Below are 19,293 nucleotides of genomic sequence, written 5' to 3' on the forward strand. Positions count from 1 at the left end.
GTTTCAAGGGAGAATTTATTTCATTGACCAAGAGTTTCAGTGACTGTGACTGGTCTACTTAGATTTGGAGAAAGGTGAGTCTTTTTATGAAGAGCTTGTTGCTCTCTGTTGCCACCTCTAGCTTGAGACATAAAGAAAGAAATTACATTTTCTTTCTTTTAATTCTTGGTAAGTGAGAGCTATACTGCTGTGAACTCCATTCTAAAGGACAATGACGTGTCTTAATGGTTATAACTGGCCCAACATGGAGATAATTTGTTCAATGATCTTGAAAGTTGTCTGACTTAAAGAGAATTGCTATTCACATTAAAAGTAGAATGCTTTCTAAGAAACTTTTTCAGATTAATGGTTAACTGAAAAGTCCTTTAAAAATGGTGCTTGAGGGGTGGAGCCAAGATGGCAAAATAAAAGCAAGGACTTACTTGAGTTCTCCCCCAAACCCCCCCAAATGCCTGTAAAAATGACTCTAAACAAATTCTAGAGAAGCAGAACTCACAAAAAGGCATAATTAAACAAATTTCCAGCCCAAGACAACCTGGATTGTTGATTGGAAAGATCTATCACACCAGGCTGAGAGAGCAATGCAGTTCAGCATGGATCTGCTGGCAAACCAGGCCTCAGCGAAGCTGGAGCAGGCCTCAGAGGACTGAATTGCTAGCAGCTATGATGGTTTCTAGACTTCTCAACCCATGAATGCCAAAGAGAACTTAGAAGGTCAGTAGAAAAAGTCTGTGGCTGCAGTGAGAGAGAAGCTCGGTCACAGACCCTACAAGATTGACAGGAAAAATCTGTTGCACCAGGCTGAAGGTGGAGAACAAATAGTGGACCAACCCAGTGCCCAGTGGGCCACACCAGTGCAGACTGGGCCCCAGCAAATGTGAAGCAGGCCTCAGGGGACTGAATCACTGGCAGCAGTGGTAGTTTCCAGAATTCTCAACCCAGAAATGCCAAAGACAATTCAGAAGGTTAGTAGGAAAAGTCTGTCTGATCTGGGTGAGAGAGGAGCACAGTCAAGCCCTGGCTCCAGTATTGCCCCAGGGTGGCAGCTGCAGCAGTAGGAGGCAGCTGTTTCCATAGATTTCAGCCCACAGACAATAAGGGTATTAAACAACTGACCAGAAAGAAGTTACTGGGGTCTTTTTTTGCTGGCACTGAGGAGAGAGTCTGTTGCTTTGTCTATACTTGAAAATGGGTGGGAGTCCTGGGCAAGGAGGAATACTAGCATAGCACAGTTTGTGGCAGCAGTGAGTAAAGGACACTCCTCAGGGTTCCAGGGCAGAAAAGAGTGTTTGTGGTCACTCACAGACCAGAGCACAGACCAGGAGAGGAGGAAACACCTCTCCTTAGATCATACCACCTTGGAAGAATTGAAAACTTACAGGTCCCTAAAAGAATCTCTGAAAACAGCTTCACAAAACCCCTGAAACTTAGGACAGTGCACCCTCCACACTGGAAGCAGAGCCCTATATTAACAAAGCTAAAAAGTCAAGTAATTGGCTGGGAAAATGAACAAACAGAATTAAAAAAACTCAGACTATAAAAATTTACTTTGTCATAAGACAACAAAGTCCAAGCTCCTACATCCAAAGCCTCCAAGAAAAATAGGAATTGGTCACAGGCCATGGAAGAGATCAAAATAGGTTTTGAAAATAAAGAGAAGTAGAAGAAAACTTGGGAAGAGAAATGGGAGTGATGCAAGAAAATCATGAAAAACAAGTCAATAGACTGCTAAAGGAGATCTCAAAAAAATACTGAAGAAAATAAAACCTTAAAAAATAGACTAGATCAAAAGAAGTCTAAAAAGTCCTTGAGGAGAAGACTATCTTAAAAAGCAGAATTGGCCAAATAGAAAAAGAGGTCCAAAAGCTCACTGAAGAAAATAATTCCTTAAAATTAGAATGGGGTAAATGGAAGATAATCACTCTATGAGAAATCAAGAAAATATAAGACAAAACCAAAATAATGAAAAAAAATAGAAGACAATGTGAAATATCTCATTAGAAAAGCAACTGACCATTTAAAAATTATTGGACTACCTGAAAACCATGATTAAAAAAAGAACTTAGACATTATCTTTCAAGAAATTATCAAGGAAAACTGTCCTGATATTCAAGAACCAGGGGTAAAATAGAAATTGAAAGAATACATTCGGCAACCCTCTGAAAGAGATCACCAAAGGAAAACTCACAGTAATATTATAGCCAAATTCCTGAGTTCCCATGTCAAGGAGAAAATATTGCAAGCAGCCAGAAAGAATTCAAGTATTGTGGAACCACAATCAAGATAACACAAGACTTAGCAGCTTCCACATTAAGGAAACAGAGGGCTTGGAATATGATATTCCAGAGGTCAAAAGAGCTAGGATTAAAACCAAGAATCACCTACCCAGCAAAATTGAGTGCTATCAATAAGGGGGAAAATTGACATTCAGTGACATAGAGGAATTTAATGCATTCTTGAGAAAAGACCAGAGCTAAATAGGAAAATTGACTTTCAAATACAAGATTCAAGAGAAGCATGAAAAGGTGAATAGGAAAAAGAAATCATAAGGGACTTATTAAAGTTGAACTGTTTACATTCCTACATGGAAAAATGATATTTGTAACTCATGAGACCTTTCTTATTATTAGGGTAGTTGAGGGAATATGTGTCTGTGTGTGTGTGTGTATACATATATACACATATGTATATAGAGGTCACAAGAATTGAATATGAAGGGATGATAACTAAAAAAAATAAGATTAAGGGGTGAGAGAGGAACATATTAGGAGAAGGAGAAAGGGAGAAGTAGAATGTGGTAAATTATCTCACATAAAAGAAGCAAGAAAAAGCTTTTAAAGTGGAGGGGAAGATGGGGAGGTGAGAGGAAATGAGTGAACCTTAATCTCATCTGACTTGGCTTAAGGAGGGAATAATGTACACACTAAATTGGGTATGAAAATCTATCTTGCTCTACAGGAAATTAGGGGGGAAAGGTATAAGAAGTAGGGTGATAGAAGGGAGGGCAGATTGGGGGAGGTGGTAAACAGAAGCAAACACTTTTGAGGAGGGACATGGTCAAAGGAGAGACTAGAATAAATGGGGAAGCAGTGGGGTAGGATGGAGGGAAATATAAATCTTTTACAACATGACTATTATGGAAGTGACTACACATATATAAACTATATCTAATTATTTGCCTTCTCAGTGAGTATGGGTGGGGAGGAAGGAAGGGAGAGAATTTGGAACTCAGAATTTTAAAAACAAATGTTAAAAATTGTTTTTAACCTGCAACTGGGAAATAAGTTACACAGACAATGGGGTATAGAAATCTATCTTACCTTAGAGGAGAATACAAGGGAAAGGGGGTAAGAAAAGAGGGCAGTGGTGACGATAGAAGGGAGGCCAAATTGGATGAAAGGGTAATCATAATGCACACTATCTTGGAGTAGGGAGAAGGCAGAGATGGGGAGAAAATTTAGAACTCAAAATCTTGTGGAAGTGAATGCTGAAAACCAAAAATATATAAATTATTTTTAATTATGCTTGGGTAGTGAAAAGAAGACAATTTCCCACCTGAGTATATTAAATTTAGAGGGTGTTTGCTGTTTCTGTTTTTGTTCATTTGTTCATGAGGTTTTTTTATACCCTAGAAGACAACCAGTTTTTTTTTTTTTGTAAAAATGCCACACAGAGAAATATTTATATTCCTTTCCATACTTATTTAGTAATTATCTATCATCTATAACATTTATAAAACTCTTCAGACCATTATTTCTTTTTTTTTTTGTAAACTTGTCTATTTCTGAAAGAGGAGCAATAAGGTCCCAAACTCCTACATATTTAAAAAAAATTCTCCATGCACTTTTCAACTAACTTTTCCTTTAAGTACTTAGATGCTATGCCATTTGGTACAGACATAGTAGATTCTGATATTATTTTATGGTACCTTTATGTATAATGTAGTTTGTTTATCTGTTTTAATCATGATTTTTAAAAATTGGCTTATCTAATATGTTAATTGATACTTCTGTAGTTTTAAAATTGTCTGAAGTATAGAAATTATGCTTCAGATCACTACTTAAACTCTGTGTGGCACCATGTGCTATAAGTGTATTTCTTATGAATAATAGAGTTTTATTGTTCTTTCTAATCCATTTTGCTATTTTCAGGGGTGAGTTCTTATTCATTTTAAAAGTATGAGTTTTAATTTTTCATTTCTCTCTATCATATATTTATATTCTTTATGCCCTCCCACTTTTCTTAGAAAAGTTTTACAAAAGGAAAAATAATATGATCCAGACTTGAAATGTCCTGCTCCTTCTGTTCTCCAGTTACCCAGTCTCGATTCTGATCATTCATTCTTATACTTTTTTAAAAAAAAAAATCCTTTTTCCACTATGAACCATCCTTTGAAGTAAAAAAAAAATGATATAACTATTTCTTCCTGGACAGTGTATTACTTGATACTTCATTTTTACCTTTTGAGTTTAATGTTATTTTTAAACAGACTTGTGTTTATGTGTTCAAACTTACTTTTTCTTGTTTAGAAAAGAAGGAAGTTTTTATCACCTTTATCCACCTACAATATTCTTGCACACCCCAGTTGCTCAAAATATAGAAATTCCTTTCTTCTTCTTCACTTATTTCACAGAGTATTAATTTCCCCCTTTCTTTTCTTTCTTCTCTTAAAATATGTATGTTAAAAAAGTTGAAAAGTTAAAAAAAACCTTACCTGTAGGCCCCATATTTGCTTCATTTTACTCCTTCTGTTACCTAGAAGACAATGAGGGACATTTATCTCCTCTTGACCTATTAGAATGAAAACATCTGGAGCATGTGGTTCCTTCTAGTTTCATTAATATATTTATATTTCCAGGTTTCTCTTGTCTCCCATGTTTGCATTTAAAAGATTGTTCCAAGCTTTGATCTTTTCATCAGGAATGCTTCAAAATATTCTGTTCTGCTAAAGGCACATTTTTTGCATATTTCTGTTTGTACCACCTCTAGAAAAAACTGAATATCAAAACATTTTTTACTTTGTGTGTTGACTTTTGCAGTGACCTTTTCTCTTTCTTTTGCCTTTTAAAAGCTCATATTCCAAGTTTTTCTTTTTGGTATAGTACTTGAACTATAGTTTTGTGTAATCCTAACTGCTTTCTCAGTACTTGAACTTTTTTTCCTGACACTTCTGATATTTTTTTCTTTGATTTGGAAGCCCTGGAATTTGAATATTGTATTCTTATTTTCAGTTTACAATTTCAGGTAATGATCAAAAGCTTCTTTTTATTTTCACTTTACCCTTTGCTCTAATAGTTGCCCTTTATTGAGTCAAATTAGGAACTGGTTATGTGATTTTTTTTTTAGCAAACTTTCTTTTTCCTATGTTGGTCAGCTTCTTCCCTGAAACTACCAGTCTTGGTCAACCACAGTTGACTAGAGCACTAAAAGGATATGTGACTTGCTCAATGTCACACAACCTCTATTGACAGCCACAAGACCTGAACCCATGTCTTCCTGTATTCATTGTCATTCCTTTATCTCTTTTTTCTTCCCCATTTGAATTGGTGAACCAATTCAACTCTACATTATTCGTAAATTAGTTCACCTTTATACTTAATGGCCCAGTTGAACTGTACACTTGCTTTTTAACTTATCTCAGATTTTGCTTTTCTAAATCCCAGCCTTTGACTACTCTTATCATCTAGGGCTTTTGCTCCTACTCATGTACAACTGAGTAGATCTGGAAAAATCGTGAAACTATCATGACAGAGTCTACTATAAATTTATGTTACATAATTTCAACTGGGCCCTCACTGCAACAGGACAATTATTTAATACATCTCTAATGAATTCACTATGCCACTCAACACACTGAATTTTCCAAACATTTTCATCCCTCTTTGCATCTCCTGTACCTCTTCCTCCTCCTCCAACCCAATGTATTGCATATTGTCTCTCCCATTTATTTAAAAATTCCTTGAGTGTGGTAACTGTTTTTGTCTTTTGCTTTTCTATCCCTGTTCTTAGCACAGTGAGTGAAACATAGGTGGCACTTAACACAAGTTGACTAGGTAGTATTTGCTTCTGTTTACTCATTTTTTTTTCAGCCTTGTCTTCTGTATTGGGACTTTGTCCAATATCCAGATTGTATTATATCACAGACTCTTGAATGAGATGTTGAGGCTCCACTCTTCCCTCCGTCATCTGGTTCAACTGTAAATGAAATTTGGAAGTAAGTCACTAGTTCTAGGCCCTACCCTCTGCCAAAATGTCTGACATTGGGGTTTATCTCTTAGTGACCTAAAATGTGTTTTTGTATTTTTATTCTTATTTATTTTTATTTGTATCTCTTTCTCTTGGCACACATCTTGACTGGAAGATGGATTTAACCTTTACTGAATCTCTGATAGGCTCTGGTAGAATATCAAAGAGTAAATTGATACCTGATCTCTTGTCAATTCCCCAGTGCTTATACTTTCCAGTTGCTTTGCTAGTCTTATCTTTTGTATAAGTTCTGATAAGAACACAGTTGTCATTCTCCTTTTATCATCTCCTGTGCTTTGATTTTTCAATTATTGCACTGGCCTTGTCTCCCACTGCAGCTCTTTTCTCAACTTTGACTCTCTGTGTCCCATAATGTGATATTCACCTTCGCTCTTGAATAACTTACTAGTCTGTAATATAGGTAGAAAAATATATAAAAACAAGACTTTCATTCAAGTTTCAAATGATAGTGAGTTCTTTGAAATAATAAGGTGAGAGGGGAAAAAATCCCAGTACTCAAAAAAGAAATGAGTTTCCTACATACAATTTGAAAATATTCAAGGTATAAATATGATCATTTAATAAAAAATAGGCTACAGGAGTGTAAAATGACAAATCAACAGTAAATGTCCATGCTTTCGAATCAGATATTCTACATGTTTCATCTTAAGTCCGTAAAATTCCAGCTATTATAATCTTTTTTTGGATCTGACAACTTTTCCTTCCTTTTAAAAGCATGTATAAATCTTATTATTACTACTGTTCTTAGGATGGAAAGCTCATTTTTTGGTATTCAGGAAGGACATCCCCATTCTGTTACAGGGATTAAATGCCTCTGCCAAAATTCCCAACTTCTCTTTGCAACCATTGTGCTTTTGAACAAAATTATCTCATTTTCCTCCAATGCCATAAATGAAACATTTGCATCTTTTTTTTAATTTAATTAATTTAATTTTTTGAGGCCTTCCAGTCCTCCCCACCCCCATGGTCTCTGATATAAAGGCACTATAATATTTTGCTGTCCCTTAACATGAACACTGATTAGTCTTTATTTTTAATTCCTAATATATCTCAACTGAGATTTTCAATACAAAATTGTAATAAGTAATGTAGTTTAAATTGAACATTGATAGAGGTATCATAGCATGTATGAGAATGCTATCACTTACACCTTGGTTTCACATCATAACTCTGACTGTGCAACCCTGGACAAGTCATTTATTCTCAGTCCTCTGGCATTTCTCTAAGTGTATGAGTTGCAGATAAGTTGCAAACCTGAATTGGTAGATGGAATTTACTCACCTGGGAATTTTCCTGTACCAATTAAATCAGACCCTATAAGTATTTGATTATAAGAAAAGTAATTCTCAAGGCCTTTTTGGAAGATAGAGAGAACTTCATTTGTCCCAAATGTAAACCATCACATTATATAATTCATTATGTGTGTTGCAGTACAGGCAAGTCATTCCCTAGAGACAAAGAAAGATTGAACTCCTCAAGCTTTGATTCAGGGCATTTTTGTATGTCAAGCAGCTTTGACCACTTCCTTTGGGAGACTATTATTATCTAATACTGGCACATGGAAATTTTCCTTAATATTTAACATAAAGTGACTTTGTCATCAATCATAAACCTTCCTATTAGAATCTTACAGCTTCTGGACAAAGTTCATTGTGACAATTACTAAGAAAGGAAGAAATGCATGTTATCAATTTGTATCCTGATTTATAAGTTTGTTGGTATCTGGTACTAAACAGAAAAATGAATTTGTCATAAAATAGAACGGCCAGGAAAGCTCATCAAAACTTAGAAAGGGAAATTTTTGCTGTTTAAGTCAATCTGTGATCACTTATTTCCCTTTTCTCTCCACTCCCCACCTCAAGATTCAATACTATATATTGGTGTAACCCATGGCTCAAAGGCCATTTGTAAAAGATTTTCCTCACAAGTAATGATTAATTACTCATTGTTCCATTCCTGCATTGATGGAGGTGGTGAGAGCTACAGAGAAGAGAGATCCTGGTCTTCTGGTTTCTAGCTTAGAGAAGAAACAGGCATGGAAGAATTGGCAATCTATCCTGTCTCTATCCCCAGCTTGCTATTCAAGAGACTTGAGGGAATTCCTCCCCCACCCCGATAAAATCTCTCTCTGTCTCTGTCTCTCTCTCTGTCTACAAACACACACACAAGAAACATGGAAGGAGTGCTAAAATAATGAAATATTAAAACTTCCTTGATAATTGCAATACTTTCCATAGTTCCCACTTCTTGACTAAAAGCTAAGTATGCCTTCTTCTCAGTGCTCTGAGAAAAATTAATTGCTGGGATTGGTCATGGGTCTACTGCTTTTTAGGGACCACATTATTTACATTATTATAGTGATTTTGTGTATTTTAACTGTTTTCCACACTTGCCATAATTTCTTATAATTCATTTCATGTTTCTCAGAATTCTTTATATGTACTCTATTTTCCACTGCAATATGCCACATTAATTAATTCATATACCACAATTTATTCAGTTATTTGCCCATTGGCATGCAGGGAGTGTGTTTCTAATCTTTTGTTGCTATTACAACTTTACATTTATTTCTTCTTTGACTCTCACAACAATCCTGTGAAGTAGTTGCTAAGAATATCTCCATTTTACAGATGAGAAAATTGAAGGTGACTGAGGTTAAATGACATGCCTGAGATTATACAACTAAAAAGTGTAGAAGTCAGGATTTGAACTCAATTCTTCTTGACTCTAAATTTATTACTCTCTCCATTATGCCACCTAGGTACCCATACTATGCAAAACTATGATATGCTATACTGTTCTGTATTGTAATATAGAGAGTAACAGTGATTAGTATTTTTATGGTACTTTGAAGTTTGCAAAATACTTTACAAATATTATCATATTTTGTCTTCATAACAGTCTAAGGATTTAGGTACTATTATTTTTACCATTTTACAGATGAAGCAGCTGAGCTAGGTAGAGGTTAACTGACTTACCTAGAGTCACACAACTTGTAAATGTTTGAGGGCAGAATCTAGCACCATATGCATCACACTATCACAAGGAAAATACAATGAATGCATGCTAAGTAAGTGTTGATTGTAGTTGTTGAATTGTTTTGAAGGAAGAGACAAGGTAATGGAACCTTAGATGAAGGAAATGACATAGAAAGGGAAGGCTGAGGTCCTTGCAGACATATTTTGTCTCCACAATTAATTCCAAGAAATGGCACACTCTTCAACTAGAGAAAAATACCTTTCTCATTAATTTGGGGTCAGTATCAACCAACTACAAAAAAAGTCAGGGTATTTTTAAACAAATATACTTGTAACACTAGTAACCAGTTGAATCCAACATATTCTTTAATATAGGCTAAGGAAGGACTGTTTTTCACAACTGCTTCATCATCTCTGAGCTAAAGTAGCCTTGACACCATATGTTTCCACATGTTATCAGTCCCCTGAGTCGTCCATTCCTGGCTTGTCAAAACATTCAAAAGAAATCCAGATAAACTAGGGCTTAATAATAGCAGGCCATCCAATGTGAGGATACTTCACTGTAATTCATTCTCAGGGCCAACTGCTTTCATTCTTGTCTTGTGAGTCCTGTCATCTGTTCAGTCACAGGAAGAAGATTATAACCTTGTGAACACTAAGTGTCCATTCATTAATCTGGAGGTGGCATCACAGAAATTTCCTTACAATGCTGGCAAATCCACCTCAGCTTATCAGAATACAACACAGAACAAAAAATGTTGAAGAAAAATGAATTTGAGTTTAGGATGTGGGAGGAAGATACATGTATGACTAAAAATTAAGACTGAATAAGAGTATAGTTGAAGAACTGTCATCATTACACAAGTTTTCAGCACATCTTACAACCTAAAAATGTGAAAATTATTCTCCTTGCAAAGATTTATTGAGAGTGTGGCCCTCTTTATGATTCCTCACTCATTTGGTCAAATTAGGCACTAATTTCAATATTTGTGGCCTGACCAAATCACAGGCTGATTTAGAATCAAAGCCAGAAAAAAAAATGAAAAATGTCAAAAGTGCCAGAAAAGAAAGAAATTAAGGAAATAAATGCTATTAATCAATTATGATTAAGCAGAACATCCAATTGTTAAATGAATAGCAATGTTACCATTATCATATTACCATTATCATTATTAGATGTGCTTAATAGGTGCCTAATTGTGTATATTTCATTATAACATACATGGTGAGTGAGTATGGAGGAAAGAAAGATTATTGCATTTTAATTCAGAGCACTTGCATTTAAATCTTTTTTGCCACAACCTTCTAATTATATAATATTAGACATATGAAACAGGGATAAAGACAGTACACTATCTACTCCAGTGGGTTGTTGTTAAAGATATCACTTTATAAGGTTGAAGGAGCTATCTAAATATTCTACTATTACAAAGAAGTAGATAGTATTATAAAATTATAAATAAAGCTTTAAGGTAAATTAGATCACAACTAGTCCACTACTTTTATTTTAGAAATGAAAAATCTGAAGCCTAAAGAACGGAAACGACTAACCCAAAACCACACAGGTAGTTTGCTGCAACCAGTACTAAAACCCATGTTTCCTGACTCCCAGTCTTTTGCTCTTTTCATTATTCCACACTTTGATCCTGCCTAAAACAGAATCACTGACTATATAAAAACAACAGATAGCATAAAAACATTAAACAGATATCAAGAGATCAGTGGATCAATCATTCAATATCAGTTAACAAGCCTTTATTGAGCATTTACTGTATGTCAGGAACATATTGCTAAGTTCCAGGAATACAAATTAAAAAAAAAAAAGACAAATTTTTTTTTGTTTTGTTTTGTTTTTTAAACAGAGGCAAGACAACACATAAAAGGAAACTGAAACTTAGGGGGTTCTGGAGTGAAGATGAAGACACCCCAGCTTGTAGTAGAAGAAATATTGGCATATAACTTGAATACAAATGAGGCATAACTGACGTGGTTGCTCTCTATAAAAGGACTTTCTGGGAGAAGATGTTCAATCAGAGGGAGAGGCCACAGGAGCAGGAAAGTACTTCCAATGTATGAATTTCAATGTTTGTATGAGATTTAAAGATGAAAACTTGGGACATATAGAGGAAGTCTAGAGTGTATATAGCTTGAAGAAGAATGAGAAATGTCTGGCCTGGGGGCCTTCCTTAAATGGATGTTCTGGGAGGAGCTATTCAATAAGACAGAAAAGATAGAGGTGAAGCTTATATACTTTCAACATCTGACTTCAATGGGTGGAATGCAGTTATTTATATCACATGCAGGTGAATGGTCAGTGCATTTTAAAGAAGGGAATAAATGATAAGTACATTGTTAGATTGGAGTTTAGATTCTGGCCAGAATGATGACTGAGAAAGAATAAGAAAATTCATTAGCTTCTTTCTACTTAATTAATCTGAGAAGATTTTGAGGAGATTGGGAGATTTGATGATATTTTTAAATTAAAAAAAATATGATAAAGGGTATCATGGTACAGTAGATAGAATACTGTCCTTCAAGCTACAAGCATGGGTTTAAGCCCTGACTCCTAATTCAACAGGGTAACTATGTGGCACAGTTCATAAAGTACTGAGCCTGGGGTCAGGAAAACTCATCTTCCCGAGTTCAAATATGGCCTCAGGCATTTACTAACTGTGGGATCCTGGGCAAGTCACTCACCCTTATTTGCCTCAGTTCCTCATCTGCAAAATGAGTTGGAGAAAGAAGTGGCAAACCACTCCTATAATCCTTGCCAAGAAAACTCCAAATGGAGTCACAAAGAGTCAGATACAACTCAACAATAACAACCTGATTTAACTAACTTCATTTTCCCTATTGACCATCTCAGACTGTTACAAGAAAAACACTCCAAAAACTAGAAAGTATTACATAATTTTTAAGATAGTAAGGGGAAAAATGACTGCTCAAATTTTATAATACTACTTCAGAGAAGCTTCAGGTATTACTAGTGAAATCAGGAGGAAAAGGGATGAATTTGATATTGTATATAAGAAGAAACATGAGAAGTCAGGTTTTGGGGGCATTGCTACTGTTAAAATCAAAGGCAACATGATGCCATTTCAGTCATTCACACGTCAGTGTCTGGCGTCAAATCCAGGTTTTCTAACTCTGAAGGGACAGAGACAGTAATTAGTTTCATAGAAGCAGATGACTACCCAGGTTGCTGGCTTATTCACAAATAATAATAATAATAATAATAATAATCAGACCTTGAGTGGGGGAAAAAATTAAGGAAAACTGTTCTGTCAGGTAGGCATGTTATAATGTCCTTTAAATAATAATGATTTATAATTAATTGACGATAACCCAATATTTCTGAAATGTTATTCTAAATTTCTATATCTAAAGGAGGAAATAATCCATCAATACTATCCTTTTTAAATCTTTGTGCTTAAGATTATTTCCTTTCATCATCAGCTCTTTTCAATTAGATGTAGCAATTGAAATATATTTTGCATTACACTGTAGTCTTCCATCATGGATATGTAATAAGACCGACAATGATCAGTTGCCAAGTCCTGTCAATTCTACTTTTGTAGTATCTTCACTCTCTGTCTCCTCCTTTCTGTTTCTAATGCCAATATTCTAATTTAAGTCATTATTAGTTCTCTTTTAGACTCTTGCTATAGCCCTTAATAATTTCTAACTTCAGGTTCTCTCCACTTGAATCTATCCCTTCCACCAATGTAAAAGTTGCTTTCTCAATACATAGCTCTGACTATGTCACTGTGGCTGAAAATTTTTAGTAGCTCCCCATTTACATAAACATAAAGTAAATAAAGATAAGTTTAAAACTTTAAAATTAAAAAAATAATAAGCTTAAATATTAACTCCTTATCCTGAGACTCAAATCTTCCATGGTCTGATTCCAAACTTTTTTTTTCTAATTTTAATTTTTATTTCATAGTATTCTAATTTACACACTGTCATAATAGAAGCATATGATCATTGACTTGGAGTTCAAAGGGACCGTAGAGATATTTTAGTCTATTATTGATAAGGTCTAGAAGTTTAGGCTTCTGGAAACCCAAAATTATGATACGGGGGTTCTGCCTGAAAAAATTCTACACAAGCCTTCTTTCAGCTAAAGGCAAGGTTTATTAAAGGTCTGCCATATTAACCAGACTGTTAAGGAATCTGAGCACCTTAATGGAGACAAGATGGATCTTATATACAGAAAGACTATGGGAGGGATCTAGGAAGAATCTTGATGGGAGTGACTGGAAGGTTGAAAATGGTGTCTAGATAGGGTCGAGGGTGGGAAGTAGCTGGGGGCCATAGGGAGGTAAAATAATGGAGAGCTAGTCTAGGTTAAGGGTAACATAATCGGGAGACTAGGAGATAACAAAAAGCCAGTTGATGGGACTATAGCCTCAGGGGAACACCAGAGACTTCCTTGATCAAGTGAAAGAATGCAAGGAGAATTCCCGACAAATATGACCCATATTGTTTTGGGGTAAGCGGCAAAGGTCTTGGCTTGGGCCCATACTCCCTCATTATCACCTCTACAAACAAACAAATTGCTTAACTACACATCCCTTAATCTCATTCTTTCTCCTCACCCCCTACAAACTTGTATATAATCTCAATTCTCTGGAATAAATTCCATTTGCATCTCTTCCTATTGAAACCACAATTTCAAGGTCCAACATAAATTCTTCTTATACTGTGGCACTTTTGTTATAAAGATGACCCCACACTGAATTCCAAAGACTGGTATCTCAAAGACTTTTTATTTTATTTTATTTTTTAGGCAATTGGGGTTAAGTGACTTGCCCAGGGTCACACATCAAAGACTTTTTATTAAAGAGGTTGAAGTGCGCCATTTTGATTCTCCTGAGAAGCCGGTGCACTTCCTTGGGAGGAGAGAAAATGCGCTGGGTAAAAGAAGCCAGGGCAAACTTTGTATTTAGAAATTGCTTAACTCCTCCCTTCTGGATCAGGATTGGTCCTAATCCTTCTAGGTTACAATTTTCCTTATATGGCCCACCCCTAACATACATTATGTGCCTAGAATTGTGTTATCACTCCCCCCTTGGATGGAGAAGTTAACCTGTCTGTGCTGATTTCTTATCTACTTATGTGGAAACTTAACTCTTTCATTTCTCACAATTCCTACTTTTTTTTTTAAATAAAGATTTGGTTTCCACACCTTCCCAATTTCCTTATCCTCTAATCTCTTTAACATGATTTTGCATTCTCCATCACTGGGGAGAGTCTCATTGATACATAAGGTATCATCATACTTATATTGCCAGAACCTGCCCTCTGAACTCCCACTGTGGGTCTTACTGGGATAATCTTTAGTGAGGGATGTTTCTATCAATCGTTGTACCAGTCCTCTAGTGCATGGAACTATACAACATCCTACAGCAGTTAATACTCCTGAATGGATACAGCCATTCCTTTCCATTTGCCAAACCAGAATTCTAACTGTCCCTTTAATCAGTTATCTATCCAAGAGTTCTCTGCCAACTCCTCAGCTAAAGTGGTTAAACCTTGCAATGTCTTAATGATGGTTCTATCTGGGGCTGTACTGCTGCGCAACATTTCATCAAGAGATTTTGGGGACTTAAAATAATATGGGAGAAGGAAGGGAGGAATTGACAGATGCATTGACAAAGTAAAAAGGGGGTAGTCCCCTTATTAAGTACAGATACAGAGACCCAAAAGTAATGATAAATTGTTCATTTAAAGCTTCAGAAGTCTCTTCTCATACAGCTGTCCGACACTCTGGACATCATTTGGCACAGTCCTCTGGTCCAAGTGCTGTTCAAACAGTGTCCAGCAGACTCTCTTCTTGCAGAGATCCTTCTTCTTGTGTGCACTCTCCTATGAGATTGGTCTCAACACAATTTTTAAATTACCTTGCCAACAACCAGGGCAAATAATGAAAGTTAACTCAACCCCCATGTCTCTACTACTACAATTGTCATATTTTAAGAAACTCAAATTAGAAAAGTTAGAACCTAGCCTTACACTCTGCATTACTTCTAGTTTTATACTTTGCATTAATTCAGTATTCATTCCTATTCATGTTCCTCCATCAGGAGGATGAGATTCCACTAAGGAATTAATAGCAGACTCTAATACATAGTAGTTAGTTTAAAACTAGTACACATCAAATACTAAAACAATCCCAACTTCTAGTCATGTACAAATAAATAATTCTTAATTAAAATGGGTGCTTCTTTCAAGGCATTTACAATATAAGTCACAAGCTATTTTTCTTTTAACATTAATTAATTGTATCAAACGGAGACAACTTACAACTTTAACATTAACTAAGTATAAACTAATATCCTAGTATTAATAATAATAATATCCTAGTTCCACAGTCTCCTGGCCTAATTATCCTCATACCACTATGAGAAATTAAAGGATCCTGACTTATACAGGAATATGCAAGTAATATATCAAGACTGAATACTTAATCCTGAAGTTCTAGGCCAAATAATCATACTTGCATCTTACTATAATAACCTCAGATGTTCCCACATCAATCTATTTTTTTAATAGAGCTGATATTTATGCTTATGAAACTTATATTATAGGAATTTGCCATGAAAGAACAGGGAACAAGTAAGGGAACAATGCTTCTCTAGATTCATGTCAATTCCAGGCAGAAGTTACATATATATGACCAACTGCATTGAGTCAGGATTAAAGTCTTCCGGGTGTCATAGTGGGGAAATTGAGTCAGGAGAATCCTACCTCAGCCATGCAGAAAAGTCGTTCTCCCAACCTTCCCATGAGAACACCCTCTTGCAGCTCATAGGTGCAGCTCACAAACCTCTTTGCAGGTTGCTGACATCATGAGTCAGTAGCTCAATCAGTTCCTTGTTAACCACACCTGGAGTTAGACTCAGAACAACAATTCATTAACAGTCCCCAAGATCTTGAGCAGCAAATTCTCCTCATCAGGGTTTTAGGTGTGACTATAGTTTCACATTAATTAGGGAACACCTCCAAAGTGAGCTCTAAGTAGTCTGCATAACTTCCTACATTTGTTCTGATTCCTAATAACGTCCTGAGTAAAACAAAGTTTCCATTAAGATCATAAGTTGCTACTCAATAAATTTGCCTCTCTGTTTCTCAAGCTTATTTATCCCTCTCTAACTACTCTTAATCTGAAAGAATGAGACACTTTCAGGACTTGAATCCTATCCATATGATAAATTCAAACAGTAATTTTAACTCTTGATAGGCCATAGAATGAATTCAAATCAAAACAGTAAGATCTTTTCCTTCTTACAACTTATTTCAGAAATTTAGATGCTTTAGTATTAATCACTAGCCTTAGATCTCTGATGCTGCTTCCATTGAGACTATTTCTCTAAGAGTACCTGGTTAAATCCAATCCAAGGACACAACAAATCCAGGAATGAAACTCTTAAAAGTTCATAGTAAGTTTGGACATAATTTTAATTTAATAGGCCCTCAAAAAAATATCAAAGATTTCATCAAATTTCATAGAACTATCTCCCTTTCTTAAAAACAGCTTACAATTTCCTAATTACCATAAAATTCCTAGTTACCTAAATTCTCTAGTCAAAAGGTGTCCATAAGAATTGTGAGATTTTACAAAATCTTTTTTTTGCATAATTACCAAGTTTCTTTTCACATGCACACACAAAATATGTTTACCAGTAGTTGACTTAAACAATAACTCCAAATAATTAGTTAACAATTTTAAACTTCATGAGAGCCAAATAATCTCAGTTAAAACCTCCCCTTTAAACAAAGACAAAAGTTGGAAGTTCTCATTTCTTAAATTACAGTACTTAAAAGGAAATGTTACAAAATGGGATCATATAGAATGTCCCAACAGTCCCACTCATTCATTTTTCTCTTTTCTCTGAAGGCACAGTTCTTAATCTAACATTCCAGATTATATAATAAATTACCCTTCCAAAAACATAACTAATACATTGGCTTACCAGACTACATCATACAAGACAATTCAGAACTATATAAGCAGTATATTAAAAACTTGAAACAGACCCAATTAACTATTATCAGAAATAAAAAAAAAAAAACTTTTCTTTCTTTCTGAACCCCTCCACCAGGTTCAGCAGTCTCCTGGGGCCACTCCTACCCTAACAGACTGGCTTTTTTTTTTAAATTATCTATGATAGCCCATCATAGTCTTTTTACTGGCCTGATAACTTCCAGATTCAAGCTCAATGACACTCCCAATCAAGGAATTTGGTATATGCGGGCCTAAATTTCCCAGGCCTGCCAGTCCTCACCTTAAGAGCCTGGCCCATATGGCCCACCCCCAGCAAACCCAGTCTTTAGCCTAAAGAAGGCCTGGATTAAAAAAAAAAAACTGAATTTCTAATTGAGGCCCTGAGATATGAGAGAATTGGAATTCATGAATTCCAAATCAATACATATCAATAAGTTTTTCACAACAAAATGTTTGTACCACAGGGCATACATTATAAAATTATTTCCACAATTGTAATAAACTTTGAAACAACCCATTATCACTTTAGATGAATCCACTCCCAAAGCACTTTGCACAGAGAATCATTCATCTCATCATTAATATGTCAGAACTATAACTTTAAACCCCCACATATTTTTATAATAGTCAAGATTTCAAATGAAAATCTGCTACCATATTAAATATCTGTATAATTATTGCTTATAATCAAATATACCTCACTAAGTATTTAACAGTTTCAAATTACCTTATTTTTATCACTAAAAGACCCATTCCAGGTCGAGTTACTTTAACACCATTTCTACCACACAATGGTCCCTCAAATTCTACAATCTAAGAGTTTTAGAAATACAATACAATTTAGAAATACAGTAATAACTTAAACAATAAACTTCAGATAACATCAATTGCACTTCCACATTATCACATATAGAAATGATCACTCTTATTACTCTTAGTACTTTTAACAATTACATTAACTAGTAATAATGCCACATCTTATAACAACCATTATTTTTTTTATAGAACAGTAAACTTAAATCCAATCAGATTCGAATTTATAATCACTAATGATAAGCATTTAAAAATATTTTTGTTTTAAATCCAATACTTTGGCCCTTTAAAAGAATATATACTCCACAAATTTATATATTCCCTTAAAAAGACACGTGGTGACAATTCCACCTGTAATTCTCTCTCCTTTTCTTTCCTGCTTTCTTAAGGGAACAAAGAAAAAGTCCCCTCTTCTTCTTAGAAGCTTATCAGATGGAGCCACCCTCCTGAAAATCACAGGCGTCAGCAATTTGAACAGGGCATAACCCTCTATCACTTTATTAGTTTTCAAATCAAGCTACAAAATTTTCATTTTTCAATCCTTCTACTTAAAACAGACCACTTCCTCACACCTTCTCAATTTACTTAAACTATCCAAAGCTATCCAGAGGGTATCCCCCATCCAAGGGTGGGGAAGTTAAGACCCCCCCCCCCCAAATCATACTCACCAAGACATGCAGCTTTCTTTTGCAAATCTGAAGGGAGATAAAAATTGAATAGGCCTCTCCCTCTCCCCCCTCTCTCTTCCCAAATGGCTTTTACAACTTTACTATGCATTCTAACCAATTCACTGAAATCTTATCACATTAAAGGACAGAAAAACCCCAATTTTTTTTTCCAATTCTAAACACATTGCCCCAGACCAAATTCTTAATCTTGGCAACCCATTAAACCTGAATTCAAATTCTTCTCAGCCCCTTTTTTTTTTCTTTTTCTCAAGATCCTAGCCATCTCGGGCGGCATGCTCCAAATGCTCATCAGCAAAGGCCGCCAGTTGCACCTTCCACTAACTTCTGAGACATTCTCTCCCTGGCTCTTTTTGACCCTAATCTCAATCTCCCGCTGAAAGCCTGAGACAGGAGCTCTTTCCCACTGTTCCTTCTCCAATGTCAGACCTCAAAAGTTACCCAAAAATTTCTCTGGCAGACACAAACTATCCACAGACAGACAGACAGACAGCACGTGCTCGCGACTCCAATCCTAACCTCGACCGGTCAAAAGAAA

The sequence above is a fragment of the Vombatus ursinus genome, unplaced genomic scaffold (assembly GCF_900497805.2).
Source record: "Vombatus ursinus unplaced genomic scaffold, bare-nosed wombat genome assembly UNPS02014945.1, whole genome shotgun sequence".
Classification (NCBI taxonomy): domain Eukaryota; kingdom Metazoa; phylum Chordata; class Mammalia; order Diprotodontia; family Vombatidae; genus Vombatus; species Vombatus ursinus.